The following is a 19,426-nucleotide window of genomic DNA, read 5'->3' on the forward strand; positions in this document are numbered from 1 at the left end:
CTGATCATAGTATTTTTGGGGATTATTAACTGAGGCACACTTAATCAAAAAGCCATCGGGACACTGCAGAAAAATTCAATGGTGTCTTTTAAGTCTCAGAACAAGCTTCTTGTCTAGAGGAAATACCCATTGATTAAAATCAGACATCTGCTTCTTCAAGACTGTGGAAAGAAGAAATCATCACAACAACAGATCATAAGATCAGTCTTTTTTTTTTTTTTTTTTTTTTTTTTTTGAGACAGAGTTTCGCTCTTCCTGCCCAGGCTCTAGTGCAATGGTGCGATCTCTGCTCATCGCAACCCCTGCCTCGCAGGTTCAAGTGATTCTTCTGCCTCAGCCTCCCAAGTAGCTGGGATTACAGGCATGTGCCACCACACCCGGCTAATTTTGTATTTTTAGCACAGACAGGGTTTCTCCATGTTGGTCAGGCTGGTCTCGAACTCCCAGCCTCAGGTGATCCATCCATCTGGGCCTCCCAAAGTGCTAGGATTACAGGCATGAGCCACTGCATCTGGCCTAAGATCAGTCTTCTTACGAGCAATGCAGATCATCCAATTCTAACATGGCAGGGGGCAGTGGGAGATTGCACGTACTTGGTCTTTTTGTTTTTATGAACTGAAAAGACTCAATTTTCTCAGACATAACTAATTCTTGATTTCTGGAATAAGCTTCCAGGCCCCTCTATAGATTTGGGCAAAATATAACAGATGCCGGAAGGGGCTATTGACCCTTCTGCACCATGGCATGGAGCAGAATTATAAGGTTTCAGTATCCCCTCAATACTCACAGATGCCAACACAATTCCATGGAAAGTGGGTCAAGTCTTTGGTCCCAGGAGATTATTTGATTTCCTCCCCTTGGCTCTAGGTAAGTAAGGTATTATTAGGCTCATTTTTAAAGGTAAGCAACCATAGCTAGAGAAGGTAACTTGCCAAACCTACACAGCCAGTAAGTGGAGAATAACATCATCTAATATTTAAGGGCTGACCACGTGCCAAGCACAGTTTTAGGTGCTCCACACATATTAACTCATTTAATACAGATAACAACCATATTGTGAATTGTTATTATTATTCTTTTTCCTGCTAGAAAACTGAGGCACAGAAAGATTAAATGGCTTGCCAGTCCACAGGAACGGTGGATGGTGGAAGTATAATTTGAATCCATGCAGTCAGGCTCCAGCATCCACACTCTCAACCACTCTTCTCAAGCCCAGAGCTCCACTTTCTTCCCTAATAGAAGACCACACACAGCTAAGTCTTGGGGTGCAAAGGTTTCAGCCCAGTTCATCAGTGGTCTTTAACTGGGACGTGAGGTATACTTTATCCTCTTCAATGACACAGAAGACGAAATTCACCAAAAATAAATAAATAAATAAATAAATGAAACAACCTTATACTGAGGATGACCATTCTTTTCTTTTGCATAACTTGGGGGAAAATTTACAAGTTTTCTTAAAAAAAAAAATAGAGGAAGAGCGAGAAAAGAAAAATCAAGCCTATCTACCCACCACAGAAGAGACACAGAATCCTCTGGGCTCAAACATATCAAGGTTTTCCAGTTTGCCCCTACCATTCTCCTTCATTTATGAAGCATGACTTCTATTAAAAAGACTTCTTCATCCAATGTCATTAACGAACACCAACAATGAATGAGGCTGTGAGGACATAAGAATGAAGACACCCTTGCCTTCCACCTCCATGAAATGTGCAGTTAAGTTGGAGATATCTATTCAGAAAGAGGAGACACTCTGTTTATAGACTGTAACCAAGGACTTTATCCCCCAGGTTCAGTCTAATAGTAATAGCTGGACCTAAAACAATTCTGAATGAAAGCCATCAGTGACCATCTAAATCTGAACACGAGTAAGAGGAGCACGGTAATTCAAAGAGATCTTTTGAACACTCTTTCAAGTCACTGGTTCTCATGACCATAAGAAATGTTACCACTGCTGGTCACTCAGGGAATAAGAGTGCTTCAGATTATAATATTCAAATAAGCAACCTACAAATTCAATCTAAATTGGTCTTGAAAAATGAATCTCTTTAAAGCTTTAACATTTTCAGGGAGGGAAATAATCACTTTTCTTGGACATTATCTCAATATCTAATTATGTGCTGAAATAAGCACTTACTACACAAAACCAATGGAAGCAAAGGCTTTCGTTCTTTAAAACCTGCTACTACCTCAACTGGCTCTCTTTTGTCCTAACCTCAAGGCACTTTAACTCTCTAACTGCCACATCTGTGCAAAAATGATTTTCACCAAAAAAACACACACACACACAAACAAAAAAGCAACCTTATACTGAGGATGACCATTCTTTTCTTCTGTGTAACATGGGGAAAAATCTACAAAAAATAATCTGTACCAGATTAAAAGTGATCCACCTCAGACAACACAGGTTTGAACTGTATGGGTTCACCTGTATTTTCAACCAAAAGAAGATGGAAAATGCAGTCTTCATGGGAGGTGAAACCTGCATAGATGAAGGGTTAACTTCAACTTTTTCTGTAAGTGGATTCCCAGAGCCTACTGTGGGACTTAGGTATGAGAGGATTTGGGTATATGGGTGATCAATCTTCCAAGTAGATGGAGGGACAACTCTAAGTCAAAGGACACATGAAAAATAGATAGCATTTGACCGACATGATATTCCGTTATAACTCTTCGTTAAAAACAATCAGTACCTAGCTACTTAAAAATGTGAGCATAGTACTTTTGCAGAATTTACTAGCAGTGAATTCTTCACGTTTCTCCCATCTCACCGTCCTCTCAGCTGTACAAAGACTGAAGCTGGAGCCAGTTGTACCTCATGGCAAAAAGAATATCAGTCTAGGCTGGGTACAGAAGCTCACACCTGTAATCTCAGCACTTTGGGAGGCCGAGGCAGGCGGACTACCTGAGGTCAGGAGTCGAAGACCAGCCCGGCCAACACGGCGAAATCTTGTCTCTACTAAAACTATAAAAATTAGACAGGCATGGTGGTGGGCACCTGTAATCCCATCTACTTGGGAGGCTGAGGGAGGAGAATCACTGGAACCCATGAGGTGGAGATTGCAGAGAGCCGAGATGCATCCCCCTGCACTCCAGCCTGGGCAACAGAGCAAGACTCCATCTTCAAAAAAAAAAAAAACAGAACATCAGTCTAATAAGTGGATACCTAGTGAGATAAGAACAATTGCAACAAAAGGCACATTATCTCCTACAGGCAGTAGAGCTCAGCTCCTTGACTTTCCTAGTATTAGGAAATCAGCAATAAAAATTTTTTAATATCATTTTGCAAAAATTGGACACTGTGTGGAAGAAACTTCCTAAGGGCCCCCTTATTCTTCGTAGCACTTCTCGTGATTATTCAGTTTGGATAATTCACCCCCACATTCTCATCAGACTTCAGAAAGGTAAGGTGAAAGTAAAGTAAACAGGATCGCATTTCACTCTTAAGCTACTTAATTGTCATGATTCTCCTCGTCCAACTTATTTCAAGTTCTGGGCCTGATTTTAATGGCAAATCACTTCTAGCTTCCCAAAGTAGTTCAAATAGCTTCATGTGAAAACTGTTTGAAACAAAAAGTAGAAAGGAGTTAAACTTAGTAAGGGTAAATAAGAGTGGGGAAACTATTTCTGCAGGTGAAAAAAGTTAAGAGCAATGGACTGGGAAAAATAAGTTCTGAATAAAGATATGGGTGGGTTAATGGGTGAAGACCTGGTTTTTTGGTTCAGGAAGTGTGTTTTAATTCAACAAATGGCATCTTGGACAAAAGGGGAGAGCTGAGAAAATTGTAACATCACAAGGAGTCAAAAAATGTCTGTAAAATGAGGTGTCGTAGAAAAGAAATACAAGAGTATGGAATAATTTGGGTAGAATCAAGTTGCTGGAAGGTTGAATGGGACCTCAGAAATATTAGAAATTATCTAGCTTGGCTTTAGTTATTTATTTTTTGAGACAGGGTCTCGCTCTGTTGCCCAGGCTGAAGTACAGTGGCACAATCACTGCTCACGCAGCCTTGACCTCCCTTGCTCAAATGATTCTCCCACCGCAGCCTCCTGAGCACCTGGGATTATAGGTGAGTGTCACCACGCCCGGCTAATTTTTGTATTTTTTATAGAGACGGGGTTTCACCATGTTGCCCAGGCTGGTCTCAAACTCCTGGCTTCAAGTAATCTGCCTGCCTTGGCCCCACAATGTACTGGGACTACAGGCGTTAGCCACTGCTCCCGGCCTGGCTTGACCTTTCGTTTTAAAGGCGAAGACATTTGAGGTCAAGGGAAGCTAAACAACTGGTACCAACCAGTTCATACTGCTCAAGTGCAGCACCCAGATGGGAAAAAAGGCATCCCATCTCCTGTTCACCCACATCACATCACCCTGCTGCTATGCTGTGGGGTCTTACCTTCTTCCTCAACAGCATCTTCGTTATGCTCATTTTCTGCATCTCTCAAATGGAGACAACACCTTGCTTCTACCTAATTCACAGGAATGTAAGGCCAAACGAAAGACAAAGCCAGACATACCCTTAAACTTCTAGTTTTGTAGCACTTTCCCTGCCTTCATGCTGTGGCGTTCCTCTGCCAAAGCAAAGCTTACAACAGCCTCTCCGGGTCACCCCATCAGAAGCCTGCAACTGTTTTTACTAATTGGTTAAAAAGACAACAGGCAGCACCTGCCTCTTGCAAGGACCCATCCCAGTGATTAAGGTCTTTTTTTCTGTTGAAAATAAAGTATTTCTGAGACTGGTTCCACTGGGCAGTATCAAAGCTTCTGTGGAAATGGATTGAATATTGATAACAAACTAGAAGAATCTAAAAGGAAAGGAGAAAGGCTGGGACATCTTGCGAAGCTTGAAGAAAGGAAGACAGCAGGGGGTATGTAATCTTATGATGATCAAGAAACATGGGCAGTGTGCAGAATTAAGAACAGGCCCTCGGCCGGGTGCAGTGGCTCACGCTTGTAATCCTAGCACTTTGGGAGGCCAAAGCAGGCGGATGACTTGAGGCTAGGAGTTCAAAACCACCCTGGTCAACGTGGCGAAACTCCATCTCTACTAAAAATTCAAAAAATTAGTCAGGCATGGTGGTGGTGTGTGCCTGTAGTCCCAGTTACTCAGGAGGCTGAGGCAGGAGAATCGCTTGAACCTGGAAGGTGGAGGTTGCAGTGAGCCGAGATGGCACTACTGCACTCCAGCCTGGGTAATAGAGCAAGACTCCATCTCAACAACAACAACAACAACAACAACAACAACAACAACAACAAAGAACAGGCCTTGAGTCCTGGGCTCACACCATGCTCCACTCCTACAAGAGGCTTAACCTGGGGCAAATTATATATAAGCTCCCTGTGCTGCAGCTCCCTCACCTGGAAACTGGTAAGAACAGTTCCTGGTTCATGAATTGCTATGAGGCATACACTATTATATGTTTGGCCCTCATCAATGACCTGCAGTAAGTAGGATATGTTTTCCTAGGAAAAGAACAGCTTCCTTAGGGACATGAACCATCATCTAACAGACTTTTTTGGCATTCTCATTATAAAACAAGTAGTTACTGATGAACTAACAGCCCAAGCAGGAAGTTTTCTTCTCCCAACTCCGATACATGCACTTGGGCAGAAGGGCTACGTACAACACACCTCCGCACGCCCCAGCCGCAACCATGCCACAAGGACCCTGAGCTCCAAAGAAAATTCTTCCAAGGGATCCCTTTGGGTGTTTCAGGGCCAGTGTTTTCTGGATTGGATTCTTCCATCTGTGTCACCTGAAGAGAGTAATTAAACTTTCCTCAAGCGGCCACTGCATAAGGTGACAAAGTGTGCCCTGTTCTTTACTTTGTTTCCCAAGCTCCAACGTGATTTTTAAACCAACTCAGTTATTTGACAGAAAAAAAAAAATCCATGAATGTGGTTTCCTCCATCTTTTTCTCATGAGAAAAAGCATGCTGAAAATGACACTAGGTGCCTTAGCACTGAGATTTTCCCTCCTTTGGGGAAGGACTGTTTGGAAACAGTAAGCCTGGGTCCTCAGTAGCACAGCACTAGACATTTTATTTATTTATTTACGTTTGGTTTTGGGTCAATTCATTAGACTTCAAAGGTGCTGCTTCATTACAAATGAAATAAAAGATTGGACCCACATGAAAATCAAGTTTGAAATAGTTATTATGTTACTGGTTAGAATCCTACTCCCAAATATTTCTAAGACTCGGTTGTTCCACCAACCAGTGTCAAAGGTCCCCTAGAAATGGATTTAATATCAATGACAAAGTAAAATAATGTAAAAGGGGAAAGAAAGGCTGTGACTTCTGAAGCTGGGTTGGGCGGGATGAGGGTTGGTGGGTAGCAGTCTTTAAAGTACAGAATTTCCTGGGATGTGTTTCAGAAGAGTTTTGAGCTTCTCCAAAGTGAAGGCATAATATTGGTGTTCCGTATGGCTAATGACAGCAGAAGGCATGGAGTCTATGGAGAAAGCATTTCACTGTGACTAAGTTGCTCCTGATAAAAGATGAGGACCTGGAATTTATTAGACTACTAATGCCTGTTGCTGCCTACACTCCCTTCTTCCCATGCAGTAAAACGAGGCAGTTCATGGCTACCGCTATAACTTTTTCTTTTCCTTCTTTCATTTTTTAAAGTCAAAGTTATCTTGAGAATATTAGTTCAAACTCCAAAGATCCAAGTATCATTTAAAAATATTTTTAAAGAGGACAATAGAAAATCTAGGGAAGGTGAGGATTTACCTAAAAGAAAATGAAGATGGATGAGAGGAGCACGCATGCTGTTCCAAGTAGGCAGAATGCTGGGTTATTTATGCAAGTTTTCTTGCACCCTAATCCTCTCCATAACTCTATGAGAAAGATGCCATTAATTGCATTTGACAGATTATTACTGTCCAATGAAAGTTTCTGCCATAAAGCCAACATTCGCACTGGATCCACCTGATTCTAAATGTTTGTTCATGACAATAAATCAAAAAAACTATTTTATAATAGTTTTCTTTCCCACTGAAACATAGGAAGGGAGGCAAAATAGATCACCTGGTTACCCAGAACCACATGGCTGCTGAAATTAGAAGTTTACAGAGGGTAGAAAGGTCACAAATGAATCCTGAATCAGTAATGATTCTTTGACCCTAATGTCCACATGATTAATTCAGACATTTAAAGAGAAAACTGTTGAAACAAATGTCAATGCACTAAAATTACAAAGGAGAAAGTAAGTCAGGCATTGCCACAGCTATGATCCAATTCTTTTTTTGAGACGGAGTCTTGCTCTGTCGCCCAGGCTGGAGTGCAGTGGGGCAATCTCAGTTCACTGCAACCTCTGCCTCCCAGGGCACAAGCCATCTTCCCACCTCAGCCCCCTGAGTAGTTGGGACCACACGTGCATGACACCACACCTGGCTAATTTTTGTTCTATTTTATTTTCTAGAGATAGGGATTCTCTATGTTGCTCAGGCTGGTTTCAAACTCCTGGGCTCAAGTGATCCACCTGTCTTGGCCTCCTAAAGCACTGGGATTATAGGTGTGAGCCACTGTGCCCGGCCCATCCAATTATTAAACAGTTAAAGAGACAGCAGAGAAAAAGTAGAGGCAACAAGGCTGTGTCTTTGAAGAGGGATGTATTGGGGTTTAGCATGAGATATTACTAGTCACAAACTAGCCTTGTCAGTTGAGGTAGGTGCTTTAACATCTCTAAGATAGCATCCACGTGTAAAATGAGAAAAATAATACTTAACTCATCGAATAGTTCAATAATTAAATGTGCTGATATTCTTAACCCAGTGCTTGCTTGATTCCCCAGACGCTAAATAAATGTGACCATCATTATTATGGAGCACATGCAGGTGGTGGGGAGGAACCATGTTTCCACGGTTTTGAAATGTATTCACTATTGCCTCCGTGTGGTACACCATTTTAATTGGAGATTTAAATAAAACAAGTATATATAGGACTACTGTCATTTTCAACACTTTAAAAAGCCTCATGAAATATTCTGAAGAAATGCTATAACAGTTCCTAGAATCAAAGTCACATACTTTCCATAGCTGGAGAAGGAAAGTTTATGATGTTCATGTGCAAGACACTAGTGGCTGCAATCCTTAATGCAATTTAGAAATAATGATAGTAATACATTGGAATTGCTTAAGTAAAATCTGTAAAATCCAAAAGGCAACAGAAAAGCAACTGGGCCATAAAAATCAGAACTTTATGTTAATATAGGGGTATTCACAGTCAGTATGCAAAGGCTACTGCATTTCAAATTCTAAATAGCTCATATGGGATTGTAATTTTAACTACAAATTCCCACCTTCATCCTGGAGAGAGAGAAGAAGAAAATGCTTTTCTGAAAGACATGCACGGAGCTCAAATGATGTACGTAGTAAGAGGCCAAGGTTGGAAGACACCATGTGAGGCTCACAGCACTCTAAGTTTAGTGAATGCAGACAGAAATTTAAGCTTTTCAGACAGAAAAATGAGGGTAAAAACTTGGAACACATCCAGAGGGGGCAAAAAACAATCATGTGAATTTTAGAGAAAATCAAGTATTTTAGTGGCAATATTCCAATTCACTTAAATACAATTCTTAGACAAATTCTTCATCATTTTATTTAAAATTCAGTTCTATTCTGTGACCTCTCTGGCTTTGAAAGTATAATACAGAGTTTTCTCTGTATATACCCTCGAGTCCAAATTTTATATGAACAGCTATGATATTTCTCATCAGAATAGGAGAACAAGAAGTAAGAATGTGTGTTATAAAGATCAAAGAAAAGCAAATTTCACAGTTCCATTAAGCATTAAGGTGATGCAATAATTTATCCAAGCTTATTATTCTTTTTATTTTATAAAGAAACCTGAGGCTGGGTGCGGTGGCTCATGCCTATAATCCCAGCACGTTGGGAGGCTGAGGAGGGAGGATCACCTGAGATCAGGAGTTCAAGACCAACCTGGCCAACATGGTGAAACCCTGTCTCTACTAAAAATACAAAAATTAGCCAGGCATGGTGGCGCCCGCCTGTGATACCAGCTACTCGGGAGGCTGAGGCAGGAGAATCACTTGAACCTGCCAAGCGGAGGCTGGAATGAGCTGAGATCGTGCCACTGCACTCCAGCCTGGGTCACAGAGTGAGACTCCATCTCAAAAAAGAAAGTTGAGCTGAACTGTTACCAGATTTGCCATTATTTTTCAATTGGTAGAGAAGTGTGAGAACTGGTTTAAGAATTTGTGATTAGCGGAAAACAGAAATTCTATTTAAACCTAACAATCCTTCACACTAATTTCCAAATTTGCACTAATTTGAGAGATAATTGGTTAACTTGCATGTGCATTAGGAAATAAATCAGATTACTTTTTTTGCAACTGCTTTATCATGACTTAAAGTGATGAAGAATTTGTAGAAAAAACAAAATGATTTTCCAAATTGATCAATAACTCATCCCTTCCAACTGTTCTTTTCATCTGGATAATTTCTTGATGACTTATCATACCACCAACCGACACATGATCCCTGTCTCTCATTCTTTTTCTCTTTCACACACATACACACAGACATGTACTCACACATACACAAACGAACACACTCCGTCAGGAAACAAGCTACTTTGGTATTTCTGAATTCACTTCACTTGCAAGTACAAGTCACATTGTCAAGAATATTCTCACGATTTGGTCAAGCCATTCCTAGCGCCTGTAGCTTTAAGTGGTAGACTCTTTCACCGGCTTCCACGAAAACAATACAAAAATGCGGCCCTCTCCATGTAAGCAAAGACACACAACAGAGAGCAATCTGCGCATTTATCGATGTTGAATCTAATTTACGCTGTCAAGTTTGTTATTTAGGAGTGAAGGAAGGTGGAAGGACTGAAATCTGCTGGTGTTCCTGTAACTGAGTGCCTATATTTTAAAGTTTTATTTTTTTTTTCTTTGTGTTAACCACTAGACACACCCTCACACTGCTAGCTCATTTAATTATGTGTTTGCTTAAAAGTTCCAGAGACTGGGCTGGGTGCGGTGGCTCATGCCTGTAATCCCAGAACGTTGAGAGGCCGAGGCGGGCGGATCACAAGGTCAGGAGATCGAGACCATCCTGGCTAACACGGTGAAACCTTGTCTCTACTAAAAAAAATACAAAAAATTAGCCGGGCGCAGTGGCGGGCACCTGTAGTCCCAGCTACTCAGGAGGCTGAGGCAGGAGAATGGTGGGAACCCGGGAGGCAGAGCTTGCAGTGGGCCAAGATTGTGCCACTGCACTCCAGCCTAGGTAACAGAGCGAGACTCCATCTCAAAACAAAACAAGAAAAAATGGCCGGGTGCAGTGGCTCATGCCTGTAATCCCAGAACTTTGGGAGGCTGAGGCAGATGGATCACCTGCGGTCAGGAGTTCAAGACCAGCCTGGCCAATGTGGTGAAACCCCATCTCCACAAAAACACAAAAATTAGCCAGGCATGATGGTGGGTGCCTGTAATTCCAGCACTTTGGGAGGCCAAGGTGGGTGGATCACCTGAGGTTGGGAGTTCAAGACCAGCCTGACCAACATGGAGAAACTCCATCTCTACTAATAACACAAAAATTTGCCGGGTATGGTGGCACATGCCTGTAATCCCAGCTACTCGGGAAGCTGAGGCACAAGAATAGCTTGAACTCAGGAGGCAGAGGTTGCAGTGAGCTGAGATGGCACCATTGCACTTTAGCCTGGGCAACAAAAGTAAAACTCCATCTCAAAAAAAAAAAAAAAAAAAAAAAAATTTTCCGAAGACTAAATCTTGAAACAATACAAGCACCTGTGGAAATCTCCCCCACCCAGAGCTTGCTTCAAGGCTGCAGTTGAACCCAAGATGATGAGCTGATGCAGGCCCATTTACCAGATGTGGCAATAACTCAAGATAAGCCACTGGGACAAGTCACACAGATGTGCATTGCCTCACCCCTGCATGGAGGGTACTCTGTAGTGGCAAAACTTCCCCTTCTTTTTTTTTTTTTTTTTTTTTTTTTTTTGAGACGGACTCTGTTGCCCAGGCTGGAGTGCAGTGGCGCGATCTTGGCTCACTGTAAGCTCCACCTCCCGCGTTCATGCCATTCTCCTGCCTCAGCCTCCCAAGTAGCTGGGACTACAGGCGCCCGCCACCTCGCCCAGCTAGTTTTTTGTATTTTTTAGTAGAAACGGGATTTCACCGGGTTAGCCAGGATGGTCTCGATCTCCTGACCTCATGATCCACCAGCCTCGGCCTCTCAAAGTGCTGGGATTACAGGCGTTAGCCACCGCACCCGGCCAAAACTTCCCCTTCTTAAATCCTCGCGTTTCGCTTAGAAATTTGAAGTAGTTCCATTAAGACAAGAGCCTGGACCATTTTCTCCACGGCTAACTTTGGTTTATAATAAAGTCACTCTTCTATCATACCCCCACCTTGCTAACTGGTTTGGCAGGCAGCAAGCGGCTGAATGAATCTGCATTTGTAACATTCCCATCAATGTTTCGCCATTAATTTTATTTTTAAATGTTAAAAAATTGATATATCATACATATTTTCGGGTACATGTGCTACTTTGATACTTGTATACAATATGTAATGATTAAGAGAGAGTAATTAGGATACCTATCACCTCAATCACCATTAATTTTAAAGACCCAGGATACCTGGTGCATGCTGAGGTAGCTAGTGTCCCATATTAGTAGCTGCAGAATTTTTACTGGATGAGTTCTGTGAAGTAATTTTGGTTGTAGGTCTAGCTCTCTAATTCTGAGCCTGGATCACAATCCTTCTCACTGATTATGGGAGCTAATCCTCATCCATTAAATGAATGTCTTTTGTTCTTAAATTAAAAACAAAACAAGTAAGTCCAAAAGTAGTGGAGAGGAAGGAGGAGTTAACATTTAAGTACTTGGGTCTCCAATCAGATTGGGTTTAAATCCTACCCGTGCCCTTGCTTATTTGTACAATACGTATAATAACACCTCTAAGGGCAGGGTCTGGCTTTTAGGAAGTGATCAATAAGATATGGAGGTTCTTATTACCGTTTAGACAGTCAAGGTTGGGAGTAGCCTTGGTAATTACATCCAAGTTCATAAGAGACAATTACTTGGAACGGGATGCTGTGTCTTCCCCAGCCAATTAAGCCAATTCAGTAAAAAACATGCAGGGCCTCACAGGCAAGAAAGGGATTTGATGAGCCTTGGACACCAGAATCAACAAGAGTTCAGATTTGTGTGTGTGTGTGTGTGTGTGTGTGCGCGCGTGCGTGTGCACGCGCATTTTTAAGACGGAGTCTCACTCTGTCGCTCAGCTGGAAAGCAATGGTGCACTCTCGGCTCACTGCAACCTCTGCCTCCCGGTTCAAGCGATTCTTCTGCCTCAGCCTCCCAAGTAGCTGGGATTACAGGCACCCACCACCACACCTGGCCAATTTTTGTATTTTCAGTAGAGATGGGGTTTCATCGTGTTGGTCAGGCTGATCTCAAACTCCTGACCTCAGGTGATCCACCTGCCTCGGCCTCCAAAGTGTTTTAAAAGCTGGCATACAAAATCCTATTTCCAAAGAGTAGTGCCACCAGGATATGACCCTAATGACTACTTACCTGTTTCTGCTTTTCATATCTTTGTTTTCAATTTCAGGCCATACCTCTTTCAGTGTGTTTTCTATCTACCCATGTCTTTGTTTATAGACACGTTACAAACTATTCTCCATGGTGAGCATTCCTCTCCACTGGAATCTTCAGGAAACTGCACTTGTTATAAGAATTTAGGCCCCAGTGTTTCTCTAGTCTCTGACTATATTCAGTTGCCTTTGATAAATCTGGTTGAAAGTGCCATAGGACCTGAGATGCATGACTAATGGTAGCTCCTAGTTCAGTGGAACATAAGAAACTGCCCCTTCAGGCTAACTTCTTAATATTCATGTTCTAAATGGGCACTCTAGGGTGACTGAGGTTTTGTCATATATAGATGCTACCCAAGGGCAATTCATGCATTTGGATCTTGCTTCAAAAGTAATTATCTAGGGTTGACAGAGTTAGTTAATAAAATATGGGATACCCAGTTAAATAGGAATTTCAGATTTAAAAAAACAAATCATGTTGTGGTATAGGCATGTCCCATACAATATTTGGAAACCCCACGGCCCAAAAGTGGAGCTGGCAGAGCTTTGGGTTCAGCCTTTTGAGAGCTTTGTAGTTTGCCCATAATAGTCTATAGAATTTGCTTGACCAGAACTTGCAGGATAATTACCCAAACAGAGCTTCCCTACACAGCAGTCTAGCATCTACATCGTAGTACGAGTTGTGTGATATACTGATATAATGAGAAATATACTGTGTATTTGGTCTTCATCTGGCTCCTAGTCAGAACTTCTAAAACCTTCGTAACTTCCTAAGTGATAAGAGCCACAGAAGTAGTAGTAATATTTGGATATACTCAAATATTTTCAAATATCTATAGAAGCTGTAGTATGTTTTTTGTCCTCAGTTTCTGAAACAGCTCAGAAACAATAAAGGTGAAAGGGGCATCTTTTGTTATTCAGAACAAGCCCCTTTCAACTACACTTGAGCTTATGTTATGAGGTGACTTTTAGAGGATGGGAGGCAGGTTGCCAAGGGAACCAACCTTGTGATTAGCTGGTTGGCATTTTGGGTCCCAACAACTCACCTCCAGGAGGGTAGAGAGGCTGAAGGATGAACTAATCACCAATATAATGAAGACTGCATAAAAACCCTACCCAAAGAAGTTCTGTCTCCATAGGGACAGAAGCTCTTGTGCTCGGGACCCTTCCAGACCTCACCCTATGTATCTCTTGATCTGGCTATTCATTTGTATCCTTTAAAAATATCCTTTGTAATAAATTGGTAATGTCAGAGACGTTTGAACCAGAGCGACTCCATCTTGAATAGGGGATGGGTAAAATAAGGCTGAAACCTGCTGGGCTGCATTCCCAGTAGATTAGGCATTCTTAGTCACAGGATAAGAAAGAAGGTTGCCACAAGATACAGGTCACAAAGACCCTGCTGATAAAACAGGATGTGGTACAGAAGCCAGTCAAAACCCACCAAAACCAACATGGCTACAAAAGTGACCTCTGGTCATCCTCACTGCTCATTACAGGCTAACGATAACACACTCCCACCAGTGCTATGACAGTTTACAAATGCCACGGTAGTGTTGGGAAGTTTGCTTATATGGTCTAAAAAGGGGAGGGACCCTCAATTCCAGGAAATCCCCACCTCTTTCCTGGAAAACTCATGAATAATTCACCCCTTATTTATTTAGCATATAATCAAGAAATAACTATAGGTATACTCAATCAAGCAGACCATACCACTGTGCTCTGCCTATGGAGTAGCCATTCTTTTATTCCTTTACTTTCTGAGTAAACTTGCTTTTACTTTATGGACTTGCCCTAAATTCTCTCTTGTGCAAGGTCCAAGAACCCTCTCTTGGGGTCTGGATCAAGATCCCTTTCTGGTAACAGTAAGTAAACTGTTTCCCTAGGTTGTACAAGTTATCCTAGCAAATTATTGAACCCGACGAGGGGGTCATGGGAACCTCCTATTTGTATCCAAGTTGGACAGAAGTTATGGGTAACCTGGGAACCCACTACTTGTGACTGGCATCTGAGGTGTGGCAGTTTTGTGGGACTGAACCCTTAACTTGTGGGATCTGGCTACAATTCCAAGTAGATCGTGTCAATTGAATTGAATTGAATTTTGGGATACCTAGTTGGTGTCTACAGGGAATTGGAGAATTGCTTGTTATGAAAAATACGTACACTTGGTCTCAGAACGTCAGAAGTGTTGTGAGGGTAAAGGAGGTGTTTTTTTGTTTTTTTTTTTTCATTTAGTTTGCTAAATAGATGCTGCCCAGAGTCTCCCTAGTGTTTGTCCTACACCAACCCCACCTCCTGCCATTCCCGAAGGAACCCCTGAGTCTTCTCATAGTTTAGTAACTAAAAGATGAATGCCCAGCTAAATGAGGGGACTTAGCAACAGCCCTAGCCTTGACGCCAGTGTCCATCCTGACTCGTGGATGCCAAACTCCCACCAATTATCTCAAGTATGAAATGTTTTAGCTGTCATCACGTACTAATGAGAGTCAGTGTAGCCACAGAAAAAGGCTTAGGAAAGTAACATCCTGATGGTGATGCTGCAAGTCAGGTTTAAAACTGGAAGCATGGGCCGGGCGCGGTGGCTCAAGCCTGTAATCCCAGCACTTTGGGAGGCCGAGACGGGCGGATCACGAGTTCAGGAGATCGAGACCATCCTGGCTAACACGGTGAAACCCCGTCTCTACTAAAATACAAAAAAAATTAGCCGGGCGAGGTGGCGGGCGCCTGTACTCCCAGCTACTCGGGAGGCTGAGGCAGGAGAATGGCGTACACCTGGGAGGCGGGGCTTGCAGTGAGCTGAGATCCGGCCATTGCACTCCAGCCTGGGCAACAGAGCTAGACTCCGTCTCAAAAAAAAAAAAAAAAAACTGGAAGCATGGCAGTGCTGGTCCAGTGTCTAAGGCCGATGGATATATTGCCTGGAGTCTAAAGCCCACCAGAGGAAAGGGGTTTTTGTGAGCTGCTAGTCATTAATAGGACGCTAAGTTTTTCTTCTTTTTTTTAACTTTTTTATTTCTATAAGCTATTGGGAAACAGGTGGTGTTTGGTTACATGAGTAAGTTCTTTAGTGGTGATTTATGAGATTTGCACCCATCACCCAAGCAGTATACACTGTACCCAATTTGTAGTCTTTTATAGGATACACATTTGTTCTAAATAAGTAGAATCCTTTCAGATAGAAACCTTACCTAGAATATCAATATTTAAGCATGTAAGAGTCAAATCACACTGTCCAAAGAGGGGAGAAGGGCTTGGAGGTGAGGAAGGAAACACAGGGCTCAAAGAAAAAAAAAAAACAGTTGATTCAGAAAATAATCAAAAGAAACTATTTTAGTTTTATAATTCTGATTAATGAAAAACTAAGCAACATATAAATATATACTTGTTTTTAATTACACAGTATTTATATATACAAATATATATTTATATATCACACATGTATTTATACATATATTAAAATTATACATATATACATATGGATAATTTATATACAATATACATGTAACATATATAAACATATAAAACCCATAAAAGGCTAGTTCAGGAAATAGACATTTTTCATCTAGTGATAAATATCAAAAACCTAAAAATATTATAGAAAATAATCCACCTCCTAGAATTTTATCATAAGGAAATAGTCCTAAATAATGGGAGAGAAGGGTATAGGAAAAATTATATGTGTGGTCATACTATTTTATTTCCAAATAGTGGTCCTATTCCAAAACTGGAAACAACTTCAATATCCAATAATGGAGAAATGATTAAATAAATTTTAGCATACCATTTCGTGGAATATCACTCAATCACTTAAAACACATCTATAATGAACTTGTAACAGCCTGGATAAGAAATGTAAGAGTAATTATTTGAAAAAGAGAAGGAGACCAGGTGTGGTGGCTCACGCCTGTAATCCCAGCACTTTGGGAGGCCGAGACAGGCGGATCACGAGGTCAGGAGATCGAGACCATCCTGGCTAACATGGTGAAATACAAAAAAATTATTCTCTACTGAAAATACAAAAAAATTAGCTGGGCATGGTGGCACACGCCTGTAATCCCAGCTACTCAGGAGGCTGAGGCAGGAGAATCGCTTGAATCCAGCAGGTGGAGGTTGCAGTGAGCCAAGATTATGCCACTGCACTCCAGCCTGAGCGTCAGAGCGAGACTCCATCTCAAAAAAGAAAAACACAAGAGAGAGGAGGTTATAAAATCTGGCATGCTTATATGTTTTAAAAAAGTCTCTCATTGAAAAACAAACCATACTTAGTGAAAAAATACAAAGAAAATTTATCAAATTGTAACAGCCATCTTAGCTGCTAAGATTATGAGGTTTGTTTTCACTGTAACTATGTACTTCAAATTTTCTATAAGGATTGTGTAGGATATTTAGAATTGTAAAAAATTAATCATTTAATTTACAGAGGAAAAGGAAAACCAGAAATACAAAGTTTAGCCAATTTTAAAAATCACATAAACACAGAATTTTTTTAAAACACAGAAGAAAAATAAAGTAGCTTTTCAAAATCTACTTCAGCACTTTTACACTGTAGATCTGCTGTCTGCAGCAAATGCAACTTAAAGTAATTCACCAACAGATGTCACTGTTACACTTCCTACTTTAACCATCTCTCTCCAGACGCACAAATTTACGTAGGGGAACAAAATCAAAACCTTTACTAATTCTCATGCCATCTCCCGCAGGACTGCAGCTTTCTCACCTTTCAGCTTCATTTCTAAACCTCCTTTTGTGATACCTGAAATGCTGAATGCTGTTCTAAAATGACATGCGGTGACCATGGTTTTATGGTTATGAAAAACACAGGGTTCTCCTGCTCTTTGAATGACACCCATGTGAACATCACAGATTTAACCTACACTCGTCAAACACATGGTTCCAGGTCTGAAAGTAATGAGTTGGAGAACACAAGATTGTCAACAGGCATTAAAGTTAGTGGTTAAAAAAAAGAAAAAGTGCTTCTTAGATTTTTGGTGGCTCACCTCATCTGTGACAGGGAACTGGATGGGTAAAGAGGGATTGCAGAGAATCACAATAATCTGGTCAATCCTATCAGGCCATCTAAATGTGGAAGTAGCTGAATCCCAGCCCAGTGCTTTCTGAGGAGGAGTCAATACTTCTGCGTCAATGAAAACAAGAATGAATAAGAAAGGAGAAGGCAGCTGGATGTATGGCTCATGCCTGTAATCCAGCACTTTGGGCGGCTGAGAGAGGGAACATTTTCAAGTCAGGAGTTTGAGACCAGCCTGGCCAATATGGTGAAACCCCATCTCTACTAAAAATACAAAAATTAGCTGGGTGTGGCGGCTCACGCCTGTAAGCCCAGCTACTCCGGAGGCTGAGGTGGGGGATTGCTTGAACCCGGGAGGCAGAGGTTGCAACAAGCCAAGATCGTGCCACTGCACTCCAGCCTGAGCAACAGAGCAAGACTCCATCTCAAAAAAACAAAGCAAAACAAAACAACAACAAAAACAAACAAACAAAAACAGAGAAGGCTAATTTTTTTGAACTAAAAGTAGATCTATCATTTGATTCAGCAATCCCACTACTGGGTATCTACCCAGAGGAAAAGAAGTCATTATATAAGAAAAGATATTTGCACATGCATGTTTATTAGCAGCACAATTTGCAAAAATATGGAACCAGCCCAAATCCCCATCAATCAATGAGTGGATAAAGAAAATGTAGTATGTATGTGTGTGCGTCTGTGTATATATATGTGTATATATGTGTGTATATGTATATACATATTGTGTACGTGTGTGTATATATGTATATACATATTGTGTATGTATATATGTGTGTATACATACACACACACACACACACACACATATATATACACATATACCATGGAATACTACTCAGCCATAGAAAGGAATGAAATAATGCCATTCGCAGAAAGTTGGGTAAAATTGCAGACTATTATTCTAAGTGAAGTAACTCAGGAATGGAAAACCAAACATTATATGTTCTCACTAGTAAGTGGGAGCTAACCTATGAGGACGCAAAGGCATCACAATGATACAGTGGACTTTGGGGACTTGTGGGAAAGGGTCGGGGAACACGAAGGATAAAAGACTACACATTGGGTACAGTGTACAGTGCTCAGATGATGGGTGCACCAAAATCTCAGTAATCCCCACTAAAGAACTTACTCATGTAACCAAACACCACCTGTTCCCCAAAAACCTATTGAAATAAAAAAAATTAATTAAAAAGAAAACCGCAGAGAGGTTATTAAAAGTGAACAAAAATTTAAAAAAAGAGAAAGGAGAAAGTTATGTTTTTTAAATGCATCATCCTATATTCTGCAGATTTTCTGCCAACCTATCTACCTGTTACTTGAGCAGCTGGGGAGAAAGGTTCATGAATATGGAAGGCAGGCAGGGTACTTGGATTTCTTTTTTTTTTTTTTTGAGACGGAGTCTCGCTCTGCCGCCCAGGCTGGAGTGCAGTGGCCGGATCTCAGCTCACTGCAAGCTCCGCCTCCCGGGTGTACGCCATTCTCCTGCCTCAGCCTCCCGAGTAGCTGGGACTACAGGCGCCCGCCACCTCGCCCGGCTAGTTTTTTGTATTTTTAGTAGAGACGGGGTTTCACTGTGTTAGCCAAGATGGTCTCGATGATCTGACCTCGTGATCCGCCTGTCTCGGCCTCCCAAAGTGCTGGGATTACAGGCTTGAGCCACCGCGCCCAGCCCTGGTACTTGGATTTCACTTGAGAATCCAGAGCATATCAGTTGGCTTACCTATGTTATTCACAAATTTTTAGTAAAAGGATATTACGTAGTGACTCGCAACCAGTGGGTACTCCCACAATG

General features: G+C 41.5%; 1 protein-coding gene across 1 annotated transcript in view; it reads right to left on the reverse strand.

The window, feature by feature from the left end:
• FMN1 (formin 1) overlaps nt 1-19,426 on the reverse strand; it is a 385,063-nt gene that overhangs the window by 296,983 nt on the left and 68,654 nt on the right.

Source organism: Macaca thibetana, chromosome 7, assembly GCF_024542745.1.
Source record: "Macaca thibetana thibetana isolate TM-01 chromosome 7, ASM2454274v1, whole genome shotgun sequence".
Classification (NCBI taxonomy): domain Eukaryota; kingdom Metazoa; phylum Chordata; class Mammalia; order Primates; family Cercopithecidae; genus Macaca; species Macaca thibetana.